This window comes from Neovison vison, chromosome 6, assembly GCF_020171115.1.
Source record: "Neovison vison isolate M4711 chromosome 6, ASM_NN_V1, whole genome shotgun sequence".
Taxonomy (NCBI): Eukaryota; Metazoa; Chordata; class Mammalia; order Carnivora; family Mustelidae; genus Neogale; species Neogale vison.
This window is the reverse complement of record NC_058096.1, coordinates 28172257-28183503: the sequence shown is the minus strand read 5'-3', so window position 1 is coordinate 28183503 and position 11247 is coordinate 28172257.

Genomic DNA, 11247 nt, shown 5'->3' with positions numbered 1-11247 from the left:
AGGGTTTTTGTTTTCGAATTATTATTTTCCATTTTATGTATGTATGTGCATGTGTGTACACATCCCAGTACTCATCACTCCCCAGCACCCACACATTAAAACGGACTCAGTGTTAACATCTATCACTTGCAGTATGTTATCAGGCAAGAAGCTAGTGGACAAAAGTAAAACAAAAACAGCTATCTTCCTGTTTCCTCTGGCATCCTGCAAAACCAGAGGCATCATTCACACATGTATACTTGGAAAAACTGACCTAAATATGCCCTTCCAGAAGATATAAGTGATTAGATCATCGTGTTGAAAGCCTTCACTGGTTTTGGGTTTTTGTACTATTAAAAGAACAGCAAAGTGATGACCTTTTTAGAAGCTTATGCCATTACCGTAGGCTGAGATGGTCTTCCTTTTATTTTTTTGTCCATCAAAAGCCAGAGTCAGCTCAAATGCCACTCTCTTCATAAAACTTGCCTTTCTTTATAATGTTTCTTCAACTACTTTGTTAGGACTTAGTTCATCTAGGCTTGAATATGGTTGAATTTTCAAATGCCCTACACCATGTTAGACTGTGAGCTTCTGAAAGGCAGGGGCCCCGTCAGATCTGGGAGCGACCAGAGGCCGTGTCCACAGAGGCAATGTCGAAAGTTGTTCAATGGAGATGACAGGACATGTGGCAGAGGAGATAGGGCCTGCAGCAAAGGAAAACTTGCCAGCAGGCATACCAGTGGCAGGAGTTGCAGAAGCAGAAGAGAGGTAACAGAAGTGAAAGCAGAGGAGAAGTCAGTGTGACCGGCCTCAGGTTTGTCCGTCAGGAGCAGACTTGGATGTGGCAATGTGTTTCCAGGTGTCCACTCCCATCCTGGCTACCACCTAGAATTAAATTTTTGATAAGAGCATGTAATTATAGGACACATTCTCTTTTATTATAGAGGTGCCTATAATAAAACATTAACATTGTTTCTCCAGATAGATCCTTTTTCATCTCCAACACTGGATGTCAGAAACATAGCTTCTCAAAGATCTTCTTAGTCCAGGGTCAGAGAATGGAGCAGTTAGGTTTCAGAAGATTAAAATGTCAGAGATGATCCCTACACACAAGTTAATTGTTAAGAAACCATTTCTCTTTTCTTGGCTGAGGATTCCCAGGGATTAGCATAGGGCCTGGCCCATATTTAGTCCTCGATAAATATTTGTTAAGTGAACGACTAATCATAATTAATATTTATTTGAGACATATATGTTGGACATGCTGCGGAATACTTTACAAATGTTGTGTCATTTAGTAACACTATTATTCCTATTTTATAGAGGAGTAAACTTGAACTTGACAGATCCAATAATTTGTTCAAAGTCACACAGCTAATAAATGACGAATTGGGATTTGAACCAAAAAAACCTACGCCCAGGATATTATACTACCTCTCTATACTGAAAACATACGGGAAGGAATGATGAAACATTCTACAGTTGCATGAGAGACAATCATTCTCTAGGTTGATGGTGTTCCAACAGTACAAAGAAGCTTAATGCATGTGCAAAGGCTCAGGACACTGCCCATCTTTACAGCTCATTTATGAAACAGTAATTAATTTTTGCTTAATTTTTCCTTGAAATGATACAGAATTTTCTATCAAAATCTTCCAACTTTATTTTTAACCTTAACACATCTACATGATAAAAGGAAACCCAAGATGACAACTACTTCAGCAAAGAATGATAAACGAAAGACCAGATGCTACATATTTTCAACTGCAAAAATATCACTGGAAGCCAGCTGTATCTTCTAAAATTTCATGATGTCATCATATGGCTTCAGGATCTATTTAGTCGGTTTATAATCTTATTAGCTTATCTCTGCTTCCAGTCATGCACCAGGCTTTAATTGCATAGGTTTGTTTATAACATTGTTAGAATTAGAGCTCTGGCTTCATATTTCATGCAAGAAGCATATTACTGGAGAGCGCACAAAAACTTGCCACCCTGCATAATACCTAGTGACCCACTGTAAACTGATGTCACTGTCCCATTATTCCGAGGAGGTCATCACTTCCTGGCATCGAGCTATCCCAGAAGTGACTCAGAGTTTTTGATCTTATTCAACTTTTCCCAAAAGTTCAAGTCTAGGATGATGATTTCAAAGTGTGATGGCAGCAAAGGGTTTCAATTCAGCAAGTTTCAATGTCACGGTGAAACTGACCATGTTTTCCAGGCATCCGTTTCACTGCCAGCTCCAGAGAGATTTCCATTATATTAGGGATGGAAATAATTTTGCATTTCCCACATTTCTTTTTTTTTTTTTTTTTAATTTTTTTTTTTTTAAGATTTTATTTTATTTATTTGAGAGAGAGAGACAGTGAGAGAGAGAATGAGCGAGGAGAAGGTCAGAGAGCGAAGCAGACTCCCCATGGAGCTGGGAGCCTGATGTGGGACTCGATCCCGGGACTCCAGGATCACGCCCTGAGCCGGAGGCGCATTTCCCACATTTCTACTCTGAACTTCACTGTTCCATTTCTTTGCTCCCCAATCTTAGCCACCTTTTTATTCAGTCTCAGAACCTCATTCTTTCACAGGTCAATATTTCCTATTACAAAATTTTAGGTAAGCCACTGTCAGATATTATCTCAGCGATCCCGTATTGGGGTCTACCACTGTCTCAATTTCTGAAAGGGAAACCCCTAGCCTATTGTCCAGTAGAAAAGCCTGCTCCCTATGGCTCTGCTAGACCTGGGTTGGGTCTTTCTAGTGCGTGAATGGCAAGTTATCTCCATAGAGACAGGACCCCTACCTGTAAACTACTAATTAGCCAGGCAAAAATGAATCATCTTTCTTTCCCTCAGTGCCTTATATGAGTAAAACCTATTATTTAGGGCTCTTTTCTGTGCAATGGAAACTCAGTCCAAACTACTGTAAGGGCAGAGGTAAACTTGAATTAATTAGCTGATGTAACTGGGAAGCCAAGATCAGGTGGATTCAGGTGGCGCTGGTTTAGGCAATAGCTCACGGGGCATCCTGCTGGTCTGGATTTGCCTCTGTCCTCAGCAGGATGGGGGTCTGAACTTTTGGTGTGTTTGCTTCATCTACAGCTTTATTCTGAGCTTCACTGGCAGAAAAAAAAAAAAAAAAAAGATTGTGGAAACATTTCCTGACTTTAAATTTCCCAATTCCTAGCCCAACACAAAGAGACAAATCTGATTCCTCCAAAGGGCAACAAAAATTCACCCAAATCGGCATCATGGGCTCTGAGGCGGGCCGTGGCATCTTTGGAAACCAATTACTGTTGTCAAAGAAATATGATGTTTTAACTGGCCAGCTCCAGGTGGCCTGTTGGTTCTGTAGTCAAGGGAACATTTTTTCATCAGAGACCATAAGAACTGAGTCTAGTGGCCAAGAACAGATTTTCAGATAAATTGGAAACAGTTATCAGAATAGAAAGAACAGATATTGGGCCCCTACTAAACAAGTCATGGCTCCTGGAGTGCCCTTTCAGTTATCTGTTCTACCCTTATCTTTAGATTTTGTTCCATTTCCATGTCTTTTTCCCATTCTTTTCATAAGCACGTAAAGGGCGCCTGGGTGGTTCAGTGGTTAAGCCACTGCCTTCGGCTCAGGTCATGATCTCAGGGTCCTGGGATCGAGTCCCGCATCAGGCTCTCTGCTCAGCGTGGAGCCTGTTTCTCTCTCTCTCTCTGCCTGCCTCTCCATCTACTTGTGATTTCTCTCTGTCAAATAAATAAATAAAATCTTTAAAAAAATTAATAATAAGCACGTTAAATAGGTGGTCTCTGTTTTCTGTGGGGCTGTGTGTTTCTGAAAAGTCATCTCACATCTGGCCTTTCTATATTCATCTTAAATCGGCCCATACTATTTCACTTTGTCTTTTTACGGCATTCTTATGTTCTGTTGCTGATTTCTTCAATTACCAGCCTGACACAGCTCATTTCAACACCTGCTATTGTATTTGCAACTTCATTCTATACTGCCCAGTGTGCGGATAAATGTTGGAATGTGAATGAATGAATGAAAGAATGAACGTCCAGTAAGCAGCTGAAGAGTCTTTTATGCAGATAATACTTTTTAGTAGCAGAAGAGGAAAACCAGTAATTAGTAGTAAGTAGAATGTATGGATGTCAAAGAATCAAGAATTTAAAAAAATTAAAATTTTCAAAACATCTAATTTTAATCACCAAAGTCAACCTTTTCCTCATAAAGTCTTTTATACGAGCAATTAACAATAACAAATAAATTTATTCGAGTTTTGCCTCCCCTTTACGACCATGCCCACTGGAGCTGTTAATGAGCAGGAAAATGATTAAGAGGCAGGTGGCAGAGGACCTAAGGATGTGAATCAAAGAGTCTAGATAATGCACAAGCTCAATAGTGAGTGTTAAGATAATTGATACCTGGTGAAGATAATGCACAGGAGACAATGATACCCAGAGCAAAATACTATTGTTACTAATGGTCTCAGGTTACTGGCTACCATACACCAAGAATGGCTTTACATTCAATTCTTACAGTGATACAACCCATGTTTTTGAACCAGTGTATTTGAAAATGAATTCTCCTGGAGGCCTGTGGATATCTTGTTCATTTGGTAAAACAGATATGAGGTGACAAAAGAATGGTTCTTGAAGTCTGTCCCCTATTTACTTCAGCAAAACTATCTTATATATCTATTGACTTTAAGTAGAATATTTTAAAACTGGTAATGCCAGCATAAGGAACTAAAGTCCACAGGCAGGCAAAGTATACGGGGAACATAAGTCTCTCTCTCTGTCCCTCAGCTATCCAGTTCTCTCCAGAAAAAACCACTATTTCCAGTTTCTTATGTATTCTACTATAGACAACCTAAACCTTTACAAACATAGATACCTCTAGGAACATAAATTTATTATATACCCACTTATGAACACACAGTTATGCATCTTACTTTTTCGCTTCTTATGTTGAAGGCTTATAATAGTTAAATTACTAAAAAGATCTTAGACTACAGGATGGGATCGGGAGGGAGACAAACCAAAAGAGACTCTTAATCTCACAAAACAAACTAAGGGCCGCTGGGGGCAGAAGTGGGGAGTGGGTGGTTTGGTTATGGACACTGGGGAGGGTATGTGAGTACTGTGAAGTGTGTAAGCCTGATGATTCACAGACCTGTACCCCTGGGGCAAGCAATACATTATATGTTAATAAAAATAATTAATAAAAAAAGAAGATCTTAAAGACCATGTTTCTAATACAAAGTCTACCATTTGGAAGACTGCTATGACAGTAGGCATAAAACAATTAAACCAAAACACGCCCTCTCGTGAGTGAACACATAAAAAGAAATGCAAAAGGAGAAGCAAATGAGAAAATACTTTGTCTCTATTGAAGAAGCAAATAAGAAGAACAATAAAATAGTAACAATGAAACCTAAATTTTCTATAGTCAGTTGCTGAGACCAGAAACTTGGGAATATTTTCTGATTTATTTCTCTGCTTCATTTACATTTAATCTTTCACTAAGACCTGCCCTGTCATCTTCTCAAATCTACGTACTAAATCTCTTCAGAGGATACAGCTAGGTTGTAACCAGATTCCTGACCCACGAAAACTGTAAGATAATAAACGTTTGTTGTTTTAAACCACTATAGTTTGGGGTAATTTGTTATGCATCAAAATATAACCAATACACATCTAATAGAAACTTATTTTTTACAGGCATGGTACTTTTAAACTTTATAATTGATCATTGTGATATTTATTTAATGTCCGTTCCCCCCACCCCCACCCCACCCCCGCCCCGCCCTGCATACCCAGGAGAGCACGGTCCTTGTGTGTTTGGTCCCAAAGTATCTGTTGCATTTATTGTAGTTCATGAAATTCATTTGTTGAACAAAAGAATGAATAAATGAATTACCATTCTGGATATGCTACTGTTGGGAGAGCATAAACCGGTATAAGCTTGTCTTCTGCAGGCAAGTTTATCATTTCATATGAAAGGTTTTAACTGTGCAAATTCTTTGGCCCAGCAATTCCATTGTTAGGAATTTATCCCAGAATATAAAAATTTAAATGGGCTAATGTTTATTGTAGCTGTGTTTATACTAGGAAAAAAATAATGTGAACAACTTGTGTCCAACAATAGAGGATTAAATTATGGTGCGTCTTCTGTATTTATTAAAAGTCATGTAAAAAAAACATGGATTGACATGGAGAATCTTCATTACATGTTGCTGAGTAATGTAAGCAAGTTAAAAATCAAATATGCAAACAATAGCTCATGTTCGCAGAGTGGTCTATTGTGCGACAGGCACTGGGAAACAGATTGTTCCTGTAGGATCTCATATGTGCGTATCTATGCATAATTAGCATGTGTGTAGGCATGTGTGTGTAAGGATATAGTATGAAAATGGTATTTCAGTATTTATCTCTGAAAGGAAAGGTGGAATTCTTATTTTTTCTTTTTGCTTCTTTCTCTCATGTTTGTACAACAGGAAGAAAACTAAAGCCCCAAATGCCAAAGGCCAGTTGCCAAATGATAAGGGTCACAGATACTGAAGCTGGAAAATGGATCCAGATAGACAAAGAGCAGAGCAATAGATCAGGATTTAGGCAGGGATCCAGGACATGCCTAGAAGAAGGTGCTATTGTTAATGGTTCTGCTGGGATATGCTGCCACTTTTTTAAGATAATAGGGATCCTGTAAAATCTGGGAAAGACTCTGGCTAGTACCTTGATTAGACACTGACATGATCAGGCATCTGTATGCTGTCCCAACTGAATTGTCTTGGTTAGTTACAGTATGGTCTGAAGGTCCTCAGGTCAGAGGACTTCTCAGAGAGTTGTCTGCTCTTCTCTACCCTGCTGTATTGTGTGACCTTGTGTCTGCTTGTGTCTGCTGGTGCCGACTGCCCAAGATTTAGACAATGGGCTGGTTGAGGTTTAAAGAACACAGCCATGTCCCCTGTCTACTCTGGTTGCCTTGGCTTTTCTTGGCCGCAGTGTTTAGATGACTTGTCATCGTTTGTCTTGGAGACCTGGCTCAAACTTGGCATTGATTGCCAGAATTTCCTGTTCCGTAAGCAGTAGGGATTTCAGGAAGGACCAAGTTTCTAGAGATGTGGGCACTAAGATTTCTCCTGAAAGGATGCTCTTGTAGCACCAGCTTTGCTCAAGGTGGAAGGAACTTTGCTCACAGTGTCAGGAGAAGGGTCATTTTCCAACTGTTGGAATGCTGAAGGCTTTTCCATGGGTCAGATTACCTGTTTCAGTTCCCGAGAAGGTCTTGTTGGGATGGTCCGAATGAAAAGGTAGGGCTTGAACCACTGTTTGTATCTAGAAAATCATAGGAATTAGTGGATATCCTTGACTGTCCTTTTCCTCTATGATTAGTAATATTTGTAGAGTTGTACAAATTTCATTTTCCAATCTCTCAGTATGTTACTGGTATCGATGCCAAGATGGTCTATTCACACTATGTTTAGAATAGTCCCAGTTAGTTAGGAAAGGGTGAAAAGGAGCTTCCTGATATACAACAAATGACAGTATTTATAATTTGCTTTGGTCCAGAATCCTTAGACTCAACTCTTGGAACACTTAATGGAATCACAATGCATCCAGAAGTTTGAAAACCATCTTCCATTTGTCATCCTCTCAGATCGAGGGGTTCAGTCTGCAGATGCTGGATTCAGATGGAGTTAGGTGACCCCCAACTCCCATGCAAATGATTCAAGTATAGGTAAGGGTCTCAAAAGGGAATTTCATGTAGGCTATGGCCGATGTAGATGGAAAAAAAAACCCCACAACTTTTCTGTTATTTTCCAGAACGGGTGCCATGGAGTATAATGAACTTTTATTACGTGTCTTTATCTATATATCTTTGAATATGAACAAAGAGAAAGTGCTTGCTAAAAAAAAAAAAAAAAACCTGTTTGATGGGCAGGAGCAGCTGCACAAAATAGTTTCTGATGACCAGTTTGTGTTACCAAATTCCCCAAATTTGAGGTCTCATGGCATTGCCTAATCCTATAGGAATAGCTTCTTCTTCTTTTTTTTTTTTTTAAGGAAAATTGCTGGGTCCACTGGATCATTGCAGGGTAAAGCCATTATTCGATCCCTCTGAGTATATCAGGATTAGAATCAGATGTGGGTCCCTTGTAGATCTGAATCCATGGGACAGAGTATATCTGTCTGTCCTCTTCACTTAAGGTGTGATGAAGGTATGAATGAAGTCCCGGCCTGCTTCCGTCTTCACTGCAGCCAGAAGGCACTCTTTAACCTTTAAGTTTTGTCCTTTAGTGCCACAGTCTACAGGTACCAGGCATGAAGATGAGCTCTAGCTTCAAGAATCTTGCTTGGAGAATAGGAAAGAGGGAGAAAGGGTAAGTCCACAGGGTTCCCTGGTCATGAACAGAATGGGTAAATGGTGCTCAGACAAGAATGGCAGAGATGTTTAACCACATTGTCAATAGAAGCGTTGTTTATATCAAAAAGGGGTCTTCAGTTAAGCCTTTCAGTACTAGTGTTTTAACCCTTCCAGGAGAAAACACTATTCAGTGTAAAACTGCACGTGTCACTAAAGAGCAGGTCAACAGACCCCTTGAATTTCTAATCCTAATCTGAGTGGAAACTGGAAGCAAACAACCATATATAAACACAAGTGTTTCTGGGGCACTTGGTTGGCCCAGTCGCTTAAACCTCCAACTCTTGATTTCGGCTTAGGTCATGATCTCAGGGTCATGAACTTGAGCCCTGCACCCACATCCATGCTGGGTGTGGACCCTGCTTGGGATTCTCTCTCTCCCTCTGGTGCTCCTCCTCACGCTCTTTCTCAAATAAATAAATAAAATCTAAAAACAAAAAACAAACAAACAAAAAGCAAGTATTTCCTTTAGACAGCATGCAAGTTTTTTTCACAAATACAAATGATATCTAAAACCTAATAGTTTATTTGTGAAGCAATTAAAAGTTAAATGACTGTTCCACAGAAAATCAGTGTGTCAGAATTAAATCTGAAAGTCAATTCCCAAATATCTAATATAGATTCTTCTACCTGGCTAAATTATTGACCATCATATAGCTTAAATTTGTCTTATTGATCTAAGTAGGATAAAAAGAGATGAGATTTCCTGGAAAAAAATTGGCTATTTCTTTACTGTCAATATTTTTATTTGACATCTGTCAACTCAAACCCACATTTGTTTTTAGTTATTCCAACTTACCAAAAACTATTATTTTTGTGCCATTCTTTTAGAATGCAAAATCATCGATCTTACTGAAAACATTACAATAAAGCATGTATGATCCACCTTTCCCATGACCCAGTTCTATCCGTCTTGGGGCGGGGGGAAACTCCTGTAAAAAAGATCTAGGTCATTATCAAGAAAAATGGTTCTTCAAAGCTCTATTGATTGCCAAAAAAACTATTACTGTGAAAAGAGAAATCTTCAACTACTCCTAAAATAATTGACTGGACATATGTTATGTGTGACCCAATGGCACTAAAAAGAATTTCATTTAATCAACAAAATAGATCTTTCACATAAAAATTGGCCTCCTATAATGACATACAATAATCACCAGTTTTATAGTGGACTCTAGTATTAAAGAAGCCCTTCTGAAAGCAATGGGCTTTTAAGTGGTCTCTCTCTCTCTCTTTTTGACATCATTAGATTCACCTGATGTCCACACTAAATTGTCTTGGTCAGTTGCAGTGTGGTCTGGATGAGCAGAAGGTCCCCAGGTCAGAGGTGCTTTCAAAGAGGCAACTATGCCACTAAGCCCTGATGGTTTATGTGATGAAGCTTCTGCTGTTGCCAGCTGCCCAGGATTAAGACAGTGTGCAACCAGAACCAAAAGATGACCACATGGAACTATCTGGAAGAAATTTTAACTTTTTTTTTTTTTTTAAGTACATTGAGATTTGGGAAACACTGGCTACAATCTGAACAGGTCACTTTTTTTTTTTTTTTTTTTGGCTTTAGTTTTCTTATATAAAAAATGAGGGAGGACTTGAATTAGATAATGTCTAACTCCCTTTTCACCCCTAAGACACTATGCTTTTATTAATGCACGCTAATGCCTGATAATAATGTTAGTGGATGACAATGTGTTTATGTGTGTTCATCTCTTGAGACATTTTCATTTGCACCCAAGGTGAGATCTCTTTTATTCTGACTTTCAGCCTAAGTTCCATTTTAGGAATAACTCTTTCCACTCAGTTTTAGCTGGTCTGGTCTCTCATTGAAAGGAGTCAGAAATTAAATTTTTCTGAGCAAAAATTATTTCAACAACAATAAAGTGAAGAAATGTGGGATAATAGCTTCTCCCCTCTTCACAGAAAATTCTTTGAGAACAGGGCATTCCTGAGTCAGCTGAGATTCCTAGTGGTTTGTGTAGTGAGGGAGGAAAGAAGGAAGGGATGCCGAAGGCTTAGAAGTGATTGGCAGTCCACAACCATCCAAAAGCAAAGAATCCAACATTGGAAAAGCTGTCACAATGAAAACTATAAAAGCATATTGTCTGTCCTCAAGCATTATAAACAAATAGTTTAAAAAGAGTACTCGCTGTATCGAAAATCATGATTATCTATTATTGTTCCTAAGCATATTTGAGTAAGTTTTATAAAACAAGTGTTTACCTTGTTTTCTTATTATCTTGACCCTGAAATTGATTCTGTGTCTACATGTGGCTATTGGATCAATTATTTTTAGTCGAATCTCTTTCTTTTTCTTTTTTTTTTATCTTGGTGATTCAGTTATGCTTAGTTGATCACATTGGTAACTTATTCAACCTGACTGAATGAAAAGAACACTGAAATCACAAAATTGGGTTTTGTTTTTTTTTTGTTTTTGTTTTTGTTTTTACAAATAGGTTTTCCTTCACATAAACCCAAAACAGAGGTCCACTTTGCATCCATTCATTTAAATTTATTAACATTTCTCTAGCTTTCATGACTGAACACAGTGGAGCAGAGCTGTCAGGTTGGTTTCTTTGAAGATGGCCAGAGGAATCCAAAAATGTCTTTCCTATTGAATGAAGTTCAACCTATCTCTAATCTCATTGTTTTCTTACATGCACACACAGACATACACATACATTAGGTAAAGAAATACCTATACAACTCTAAAGAAAATTTGCGAAAAGAAAAAGAAAACCAAAATTTACTTGTAATCCCATCACTCAAACATTAACATTTTAATTCACTTTCATCCTAGTCTTTTTTCTAACATGTAAGCATAAACACATATACATGCAAATACAAACAAAATGG